We start from the raw sequence: 11187 nt of genomic DNA on the forward strand, positions 1-11187 counted from the left end.
TCCTTCTCCTCTACCACCACCACACTGGTCCCCCCACATTCTGCCCCACACCATGCTGTTATCATTGTATAGTTGGTTGTGTGTGCGCGCCCCCCACAAATGTAACAAACCTAGCACAAATGCAGCACACATTCTGCTTGACCCCTCTGTATCTCATGCTAGATTAAATCTCACCCATTAGCTCAGTGCCAGAACCCACCCCAAATACCTCTTCCTTTCTCCCAGCTCCACAGCAACCACATCTCTTCCCTCCAGCAAATACTGTACCATATTCATCTGTGGCGGGGAATACAATCTTACAGCAATGTCACCATCTGGGATTAAACATTTGTGGGTTTGTTTGTTTTCAGGGGCGCGCAGTGAGACAGAAATATACACTGTATTATATGCAAAATCTTGCTCTTTTTGCTTGAAACCCATCTCTCTTTCAAGTAGACTCACACATCCAGCAGAAAAACACAGAGGGGGGAGGAGGAGGGGTTGGGAATAGCTCCTGGATGCAAGTTAAAACCTCAGAATTGCTGTTACAATTATAATATCACAGTCTATACACACAAAGGGCTCGTTCCGAGAATTTTGTATTTGTGCGCTAGCATTGAGAATTCACATGCACACCGAGGGTATAGAATTCACATAGACTTCAACGTTGAAAGGAATTCACTTGAGCGACCACAGTACATACTCTCTCAAAGAGGGCAATCTGCCAAGAATTAATGGGAAATATGCAAACATTAAATCTACTCCTGCCACACACACACATACACACACACACACACACACACACACACACACACACACACACACACACAAACAAACAAACAGTTAAATAAGATGCACATATAAGACTACACACACATACACACACCACCCTCATCTTTATGCACCATGTAATCTAAGCACCGAGGCGTTAAAGGAGCCTCCCATAAATCAGGTACCCTTATGTGCACTAACATGAAGAGGGGTGGGAGGTAAGCGTAAACATAATTCAATTGACACCACCCTGTGAAATTGCACACACAAGCTAGAGAGACAGGAGCTAATAGTAATCACAAACACAGACACACACCATTGGATAATCTAGACAGGTTGATGTTAAAAGGATTGAAGAGGAGCTCTTGCTTGCTTGCACTCTCTCTCTCTCTCTCTCTCTCTCTCTCTCTCTCACACACACACACACACACACACACACACAGTGCTGTAGAAAATCACAGGCACATGCATTACATACCAGTGCAACACCTTGACAAAGGTGTCCAAGCTACCCTAATGCTGCATGCTGTATTTAAACAGAACAAAACCAGTGAAACATACTAGTGCTATGTTGGAAGTGTGCTAAAGGGACAGTACCAAACTACGGGCTGGAATCACTCTCCTAACATAGAACACTGTTTTTAAATCACAGACATCCTGCCTGCCAGGCAGTGCAGTGCACAGAGAAAGGTGCAGAATGAATTTACATCCAGCAATCCTCTCTCTCTCTCTCTCTCTCTCTCTCTCTCTCTCTCTCTCTCACACACACACACACACACACACACACACACACACACACTATACTGGTGCAGCATACGGCTCATCTAAATTAGCAGTTCTGGCTGTTTTGCAACACACATACAAAATGCATTTAAAGGGATTTGTATCTACTAGGCGTCAAAAAATAAATAGGAAGATGGGTGTAGTGTTGTAAAGGCATGAACCCACACGGCTCCGTAGGTAATGTTATAGTTGAAAAGGTTTAACTGAAGGCAGCTGTTCGAAATCAGTTTTGTGTTTGTGCTTGGCTCTACAGAAAGCCAGAGAAATCTACAGAAAGGACGCTGAACCGTACATGCTTACTAGGTGTAACGGGAATCACACACACTGAAAAACATGAGATTTCATATGAAGTGGCATGCAGTGTTTTGTATTGACTATACGCACATATATGTACTAGCAAGGGAAGTTCCCACCTGCACAGACTCCACATCTCTGGGGGAGAGGAGGATTATGCCAATAAAAATTGCTTCCCATGCACCTCAGTGTAATAACAGAACCGCACAGAAACGAGTTCAGGATGTGTGTTCTCTTCACTAACTTATTACCAAAGAATCCAAACACATCATCGCCAGTCTGTGCTGTTATGTACCAGAGAAAACCCAGCCTTCATCCAAGAGGATCTGAAGGAATTCACTAACACACCAACCAGAGGGCTTAAAAGTTAAGCATCTGCAATGCACATCAGGTGCTACAAAACAGCCATTCCGCTGCCCCTCAAGGAAAGGCCACAAGCTCACACCCAGGCCAAAGTTGTCCAAAGTAACACAACACTGGGCGAATCATCCAGAGTGGGGACCCAAAAGAGCAGCATGACATTAGCGAGATTCTCTTTTACTTAGGGCCAGCCAAGCAGGTTACAAGCTTCTTAATTGCACAGAACTCCGGGGCTGCCGGGGAAGAGTCCTGTGTAACTCTGAGGCTTCCATCCTCTTAGAACTATTAGCTGATTTGAGCTATGATAACCCCTCTCCTCATTCTGGGTCTCTAATGCAGATGGACACACAGAGAGAGCAACCTGCCTTGAAGCGAAGGAAAGGCGATTCCCAAGCAGGACAATGTAGCAGCTGCGTTACTAGCAGGGATTTCAGCGCACTGTTGGGAAGGGAGGTGGGCTAAGCCGGGGTCTGTATCTCTCACCTTGCTGTTAGAATCCCACCGGAGCTTTGAGATCCTTGCTCTTCCACCGCACCTGCATCGCTTTCCTGCTTTTTATTCTTAGTTATCTCTCCTTTTTCTCTCGCTCCAACCTTCCAAGGGGTGGCTGGGAGTTGGGATGGGATGTCACCCGTTCCCTCTTTCTTAAGGGAGGGTATCTTCTTGAAGGGCCGGTGACTACGCGACCCCCAAGCGACGATGGGTCTCTATCGCGGAAGGCCCCATCCAGAAGTTTGCTTCATCCAAAAAGTGGGAGAAGGAGAAGAAGAGGAGGAAAGAGAGAGAAAGAGAGAGAGAGAGATGGATGAGAGGAGAAGGGGCTGCAGTCTTCTTCGAGGAGGGGGGACACGACAGAATGAAAGAGGGAGAAGAAGGAGGGAGCTTTGGGAAGGGGGGGGGCGACGAATGCAGCAGCCAGCCGCGGTTCTGTGGGGTGGGAGCAGGAGGGCAAGCTGGCGGTGGTCAATATGGAGCTGGGGGCCGGAGGAGCCGAGCTGGGGGGCCGGAAGAAGGAATGCAGCAGGAGCAGCAGGAGGGAGACGGGGAATGACAGGATGAAAAAGGGAGCCAAGCGGACGAATGCAGCAGGGGGAAGAAGGGAGCGCGCGAGCAGACGACAGAACGAGGGACGCAGAAGGAGAGGAGGGGAAGAGGCAGAGGGGCGAAAAGAGGGGTGCAGGAGAGGGGGGAGGCGGAGGGGGGGGGTTGAAAAGGGGTGCAGCGGATGGGGAGGGGGAAAGGGAAGCCCTCGAAGGGACGAAGGAATCGGGACGCGGAAAAGGGGGAGAGAGAATAGAAGAGGGATCCCGGCAGAAGGAGAGAGAGGGAAGGAAAGGAAGAGGGTCCGGAGGAGGAGGCGGAGGAGAGGGGAGTGCTATTGGGGGGGGGGGGTTGTTTCCAGGCAGGAGGCAAAGGACTGAAAAAGCCACGCAATGGCGAGAGGCTGGGGGGGGGGGCAAGGGAATGCAGCAGCAGAGAAAGGGAGAACGAGCGAGTGGGGAGCGATCAGAAATCGCAGCAGGAGGAAAACCCGTTTGGGGGGGGGGAGTCAGGGAGCGCAGCAGAGATGCGGGTAAAAGAGGGAGGGGGAGAATTAAATCAATAAGTCCCGGTTGGGGGAAAGGAGGGTCTCCCTCAGCCAAAGATAGCCTCGTTATCTGGAGGGCGACCCCCAAAAGGGGGGGAGAGAAGGGTGGCTGTGCGGGGGGGAGGGATCGTTGGATGGAAAAAGAGAGCGGGCGAGGGGGGCTGCGGTGGAGGCGCGCCGGAGGAGGGAGGAGGAGGGAGCCCGAGAGAGAGAAAGGCTGCTACCGATTTTGTCCTGGGGGGCTTCGATCGGGCAGTGATGCCGCAGTCGGGTGCCGAGAGGTGGCTGCCTGTCTCTCGGTCCCCCTCCCTCCTGCTTTCCCCCTCTCTCCCTCTCCCTCTCACACACTCGCACACTCACACGCACGCACACAAACACACAGGCTGGCACGCACAGGGCGCCCCCGCGGCCGGATCCCGCACGATCACGGGATCCGCTTGGCTGGGAACTGACGAGGGGCGCGAGGAGAATTCACAATCGCCCCAGCACACACACACACACACACACACACACACACACACACACCCCAGCCCGGCTCCCTGCAGCTGGCCGTGATGTCAGAGGGACCACTCTTAAAGGGACACGACGCCCCGGCTTCCCGCCCCGACCTCGCCAGCCGGGGGGGAAGTGGGCTCGTCTGCTGGGTGGTGTGTGTGAGAGAGAGACAGAAAGCGGATAGATCTGAATAGGAGAGGAACGCACAGGACAGATAGCAAGCGGTGAATATCCGAAACGTGGGGAATGTCGACATTCTCCATACGTCCGACACTCGCGGTAACATTCGCTCTGCCCGCATTCACATGTGTGTGGAGCGCGCGTGTGTTGGTCTAGACTGTCGACAGTCAGATATAAAAGTCAGCCTTCACCAAATTTCGGACAATGAGCTAGCCTGGATGTCTGCGTATGTTTTGGTACACACACACACACACAACATACGTGTGCCTTAGTGCGGGCATCTGAGCCCAATACATTCACAAAACCGACCTGGGGTTATCAGCATTTCGTCTATGAAAGCGAAGAGTTAACCGATGTTTGGACAGTCATTGTAGCCTATGGAGGTGTTGTTTTCCTCTTGGTACCTGTCATATACAACAACTATCATTAGCATCATCATCATTATTACCTTTATCAGCAGCACCAAAGATTCACAGCTGATGCTGCTGGGATAATGCCAAGTAAATACAGTTCGTTAAAAATGTTAATGATAACAAAACGAGACACCCACAACTGGCACCTGCGCCTTAGAACACCACCTTGTTTTCTGCACACCTCTATGAAATGCACCTAAATCTCCTTCTCACCACCACGCGGGCGCGGAGTCCCCCCTAGTGTGAGCATCAGGATGGGTGGCGAAGGGAGAAAAGAGGTTTTGTAATGAGCCTTCATACGAGGAGTTCCTAGGACTGGCCGTGAGGGGACTGAGCGTCGATGCTCTCTGGAGCCAGAAATCTTGAAAAGGGGAGGGAGATCTGGCTTGGCTTTCTTTTTTCCTTTTTTCCCTTTTTTTCTTTTGTAGTCTCGGTTCCTGAGGTCTCTTCGGAAGCTAAAGGGACTCCAGCCGAAGTCAGGAGGACTCCTGGTCTCTCCCCATGAGAGCCTCGTTCACAACAGAAGATGATCCTGTTGACCCACAAGAAATGACCCAATCCCATATTAGGGCAAAACCTTTATCAGATCCTCATTAGATATCATGGCCTTATGAAGCTTATTGCCATAGTTATTAATATGAGTTTTGGTCACGTTGGAAGCTTCAGATTCCTTGGATCTCCAGGTGGTAATCTAGTGAGTTCACAGAACTGGGTTTTTGGGTTCCCTTGGTATGTGGAGGAAGTAAATGGGAAGAAACTGGGAGAGGAGCAGCTGTAGACAACTGGGAGGCAAGAAACTGGGAGACGAGCCAGCAGCTGCCGTAGCTGAGGATGATGGGAGTTGTAGTCTCCAAAACGTCTGAGGGGCACCTGGTTGCGGAAGCCTGAGTCACAGGAGAGACACATCAGTGGGTTTTAAAAATTTATTGTTGTGATTTATTCATCACCTTCCGCACATGTCCCAAGGCGATGCACAAAATAGGATTGAAACAGCTAAATAGCAGTTACAAAAATAAACAGAAACAATGCAGAATGAACACCGTATGGGAGACACTTATTCACCCAGCTGGGTGCAGCAAAAGTGTCTCCTGGGGAAATGTAGAGAGTGGGTGCCTGGCCTATCTCAACAGGGGGCGCTGTTCCACAGAGCAGGGGCAGCCACACTGAAACCCCCGGATACCTCAAGATTTACTGTTTGGAGCTGAGCTTCTGACCACTGCAGGAAATAGGAGCCAGTGCTCAAGGAAAGTGGCAACAGGTAAAGGGCCCCAGGGGCTGATGGGAAGTGAGGGCCTGAGACAGTGGGAGCGAGTTGTAGGAGCTTGTGGGAGCCTGAGGAGCAATGAAACTGATGGGGCTGGGTGGGAAGGAAGAAAGGGACTGAGACTCAGGTAGATATAGCTGTAGGGGTGAAGGAAGAAGGAGGGTGTTATGTACTGAAGTTCTCACCCTGGGCCAGCAGGGGGGTACTGTAGATGGTTTTCACTCAGGTCCACATATGCAAATAAGGGATCAAAAGTGACGTTCAGTGATTGGATAGTTACAGAAAGTTGTTACAGTTACGTTGTACTGGAGCTCTATATAAACAGGCTGGCTGAACCCTTCAGTTCAGTTCTTTTCTGACTTATGAATAAATAAGAGCTGTTTGGAGAATCGCTGTGTCGTCTGATATGTTTACCCACAACTTAACAGAGGGTCTGTTTCAACATTTCAGCATGCTTTAATCTGATCCTCTGTGTGTGGGAGCTAGGACTATTCAGGGCCCACACTTTGCACGTGCTCAGAGGCACTTTTTTTGTACAGTGGTACCTTGGGTTGCAGATGCTTCAGGTTACAGACTCCACTAACCCAGAAATAGTACCTCGGGTTAAGAACTTTGCTTCAGGATGAGAACAGAAATCGCGTGGCAGCGGCAGCAGGAGGCCCCATTAGCTAAAGTGGTACCTCAGGTTAAGAATAGTTTCAGGTTAAGAATGGACCTCCAGAATGAATTAAGTTCTTAACCTGAGGTACCACTATACTACTTCATACACTGCATGTGCCTCTTGAATTTTTGCATGCCATGTATTTGTTTAAAAAGCAACACAAACACACAGCCGTGCTAGGGGAAAAAAGAAGTTGCCAACTTTGCATTTATTTGTTTGTCAACTGTATACCCGCACCTTTCCTCCCAAAGGAGCCTAGAGCGGCAAACAAAATGATATAAAAAACTCTTTAAAACAATTCCAATACAGATGTAGACTGTAGAAACATGCAAACATTCCCCAGTAAGCCTTCAGTGAACTTCAAACCACAGCCAGGCACTCGAAGAATCTGAAAAGATAAGATACCACAAAACCCCAATTTGCAACCCTGTCCCCTCCAGAAGGCCTTCCCATTCTGTTGCAGAACTGGGCTTCTTTGGTCCCAGGTGCTGCAAAAACACCAAATGGCGTCCATTCCTCGCCTTGAGGCATTTTGAGTGGGCGAATGTAGAGATATATTTATCATCAGACAGTAACAGAACAGAAGCCTCCTTTTATCCTTCTCCCCCCACAGCCCACAAACTCAGCCTCCCTCTGCTCCAGTGACAGAGATGAGGGAAGATGGAGAGAAATCGCAGAGCTGGTGAGACTGTAAACAGTCAACAGGAGGAAGGTGGCCAAAGGGTAGGCTGGAAACTGCAAAAGTTTTGAGTTGTTTCTGCAGAGGGTATTTAAAAATCTCCAACTCCTTCTGTGAGATACGATAGCCTGAGATATTTAATTTGTAAAATTAATGTCTCAAATATGCAAACACAAAGACACAAATCACCTCCTTTATTAAAATCAATAACATGAATACAAAAACAACATATTCCTTGATCTGTGGCTGACATACTCCTCTGTTGTTATGTTCTTTAATCAAATGTGTGATCTACCAAGCTGTTTACACTTAATTCTTCATCTAGGCCCCCAAAACTGAGAGGTGTTTTTTTAAAAAAGAAAGAAAGAAAAATATGCAGAGGTAGTCTTCTCAGGGTTGTTGCCACAGTCACACGTCACTTGCTTGGAGACCACTTTGGATCATGCAATGAGGTCATCATTGTGCGTCATGGGAGGCAGCTGCCACCACCCTGTGACACTTCCTTCTCCTTGCCTTCTCCTTTAGTATTGTGATGTCATCACACCCAGCATTTCCAGGGCCCTGCTCCATTTCATTGACCACTGCTTGTTAATGGCAGCCAGAGAAACACTGAGTGTGATTGCTTTATGAGTATTATTATTAATAATAATATTTATACATTGCTTTTCAACATAAAAGAAATCTGTAAAACCTAATAAAGCAACAATAAGAGAGCAATTAAGACCAGTCAAACAAACCATGAAGCAATGAAAACAAAGCATGTAAAATCCAGGGATTCTGCATAAAACAAAAGCTGCCATTTTTTTAAAAAAATCCTTTCACACCATCTATGGGCATTGTTGTTGTTGTTGTTTAGTCATTTAGTCGTGTCCGACTCTTCGTGACCCCATGGACCAGAGCACGCCAGGCACTCCTGTCTTCCACTGCCTCCCGCAGTTTAGTCAAACTCATGCTGGTAGCTTCGATAACACTATCCAACCATCTCATCCTCTGTCGTCCCCTTCTCCTTGTGCCCTCAATCTTTCCCAACATCAGGGTCTTTTCCAGGGAGTCTTCTCTTCTCATGAGGTGGCCAAAGTATTGGAGCCTCAGCTTCAGGATCTGTCCTTCCAGTGAGCACTCTATGTGCATGGTGCTGTATAAATAACAAGTTTGAAAGGACTCAACCCCAAAGGACTTAAAATGTAAAAGAGACTCAGGGAAGCAGCAGATGAAGGGGGCAAATGGAAACGTGAGCATGCAAGGGAAGAATATGTGATTGCATCAATTAAATGTTCTTTAGCTTAGGGCCTGGGCAGCGGGCGATCCAAAGACTTTTGGGAAATGTGAGGTTTGGACTTGAAGCAAACAGGACTGATGGTCACACAGAGGCATTATGGGATGTGGTTCCAGGCATGGGCAGCAGCAAGAGAAATTGGGTAGAGTCCATTCAGGGTGCAGGAGACCCTTGGACGACTGAACATGGTAGAGTTGGTTGGGCGAAGATCACAGGAAAGGGCCTTCTAAACTAAGTTTGTGAAATCCCACCTAAAAGAGAGGAGAAATGGGGGTTGGAGGAGCCCTCTGGAGTGTGTGCTTATGCCTTGAGATCTTCAGACAAAGGGTGGCATACAAATTTAATAAATAAATAATAACCAGGGGGCCACTGCGAGCAAGGCCCTGTTCCTGGCATCCAGCAATCGGATCTAACCTGGCAACAGGTTCAAGGGAAATCCTCCAGTACTCAGGAAGGTTCAATTGCCCTGGTGACTTTTTCTACTCAGTGGTGTCTTCCCTATGACATCTACTCTGGGCTACAGATTCATAGAGCGATACATTGGTTTATCAAAGGCTGGAGCAACAATATGTGACCGGGGTAACAATCACACAATGACAACATGGCGAAAGTGAGTGAGTTGTAAGTTGATAGCAGCCAGAAGTGTCCCATCCCTGCATCCTGCCCGTACCTCATTTGAGCCTGTGCATGCCACCAAGCAGAGATAACAGCTGTGCCTGTTCGCTCCCCCCCGCCCATATTTCAGCAGTATCCCATCATGCTACTGCTGGGGTTAGCATTTGACATTTTGCTAGAGTGAGCTACCACTGTAGAGAGGCATCAGTGTTTAGCCTCCCTCCCCAGGGTTTCTAGACGTGGGTGAATGCATCAGAAATTTGAGTGGGTGGGTAAATGCATTGAGTCCCTTGGGCACACAGAGATGAAATGCATGGGCATGAAAGCTAAGGTGCCATGTAGGGCACAGCCTGCCATTTTAACACATACCACAGTTCCCAAGGATAGCATATTGTCAACCCCGTTTTTCACATCTAGGGAGCTCATAGCTAAGATGAAATTTGAGTAAAGATGTGAAGGCCAGGGAGGGAGGAGACGTTTGTTGGAAAGACTCAAAAGCATTTCCTCCCTATGAAATGGGGAAAGGTGGGTATTTGGGGCGGAGGTGATTGGGGTTTATATCTTGTGAGCAAGTTTCTGTTTCAGAAGGATGAATGAAATAAGTTTTAAAAGAAGTGACTTGAGCTAATATTGTTACTCAGCCAATTCACACTGCCTGCAAACCTGTTAGTTCCAAGCTTCATAGGTGGTAATGTTAGTGATGACAGCATTGCTACCATGTTGGATTTGGCGGCTAAGCAATCAACACTCTTTGGTGTTAGAAATGTACTTTCAGAAGTTGCAGAGCATAGGCCATCTTGATGTGTTTCAGTCCAGAAAGGCAGCCTGGGAGTCTGGCAAGCATATTGCTCCTACAACAGGGACGGGGAACCTGTGCCCTCCAGATCTCATTGACTCCAACCCATATCAGCCCCGGCCACCCAAGCCAATCCTCAGGGATCATGATACTGTATTCGAAGGGTGTGGAAGCTCCATCCCAAAGGCCAGACTTGGCCCACCAGAGGTCTCTGTTTGGCTTGCAAGGCCATGTCCCTCCAAACCATGCCCACTCGCTCCACATTTGATGATGTATGTGATGTCAGGTGTGGGGCAAATACTGATGTGGCTGAAATGGAGCAACTGTGAGCTCCAGGATTGTTCCTTTGCTGCTGGAGCAAGGAACGCTCCCACTGCTCATCTGCTGGCTTTCAGAGGTTCAAACAGCAGCTCAGAGCTGTTTGCAAAAGGGCTTTCAAAAAGCCCCTACACTGCCCTTTGAAGTTGCAGCAATCTGAACTTCAACACACAGCATCATCTGATGTTGTAGTGGCACTAGGTGATTGACAGGTGTGTAGCCCTACCCATGTGTCAAATTTGCCCGCCAGCCCACCCTAGGGTTGGGCATATAAGGGTCCGGCATGCTGACTAGAAAACATTTGCCCTTTGCCAGGCTTGCATCAGAAGTGCAAGAGGTGATGAGTAAGTAGCCATAGGCTGACAGCCTCAGTTTGAAAAAGTGCTCTGCCCCCCCCTCCCCAATTCCTTACACAGACTTAGGCACCTCCATAGCAAGAGTCTACAGAGCAGCCTTCACCAACTGGCACCCTCTAGATATTTTGAACTACAACTCCCGTTGGCCCCAGCTAGCACCAGGTTAGCACAGGTTGGCGTAGGGCTTCATCTCTTGGCTTGCACAAATATTTTAGAGCGGGGAGTCTGTCCCATCAATCTTGGCCAGCGTGGCCAATGGCTAAGGATGATGGAAAAGGTACAGGTGTCTCCCCACTTATGCACATTTGACCCGTGAGTGACCACATATATATGCGGGGCTGGGAAATAATTAAATCAAT

The 11187-nt window shown here is 48.5% G+C and overlaps 1 protein-coding gene across 2 annotated transcripts in view; it reads right to left on the minus strand.

Annotated features, from left to right (window-relative positions):
- CACNG7 (calcium voltage-gated channel auxiliary subunit gamma 7) overlaps positions 1-4310 on the minus strand; it is a 41935-nt gene extending 37625 nt beyond the window's left edge. The window contains exons 1-2 of one of the 2 annotated variants that reach the window (XM_028702870.2): positions 4000-4310; positions 2671-2924 (exon numbers count right to left, since the gene is read on the minus strand). The gene's annotated coding sequence lies outside the window, so the exon portion shown is untranslated. Of the gene's footprint in view, positions 1-2670 lie in introns of both variants that reach the window. The other variant, XM_028702869.2, reaches the window with a different exon arrangement.
- Positions 4311-11187: the final 6877 nt, after the last annotated feature.

Source organism: Podarcis muralis, chromosome 13 (genome assembly GCF_964188315.1).
Source record: "Podarcis muralis chromosome 13, rPodMur119.hap1.1, whole genome shotgun sequence".
NCBI classification, from domain to species: domain Eukaryota; kingdom Metazoa; phylum Chordata; class Lepidosauria; order Squamata; family Lacertidae; genus Podarcis; species Podarcis muralis.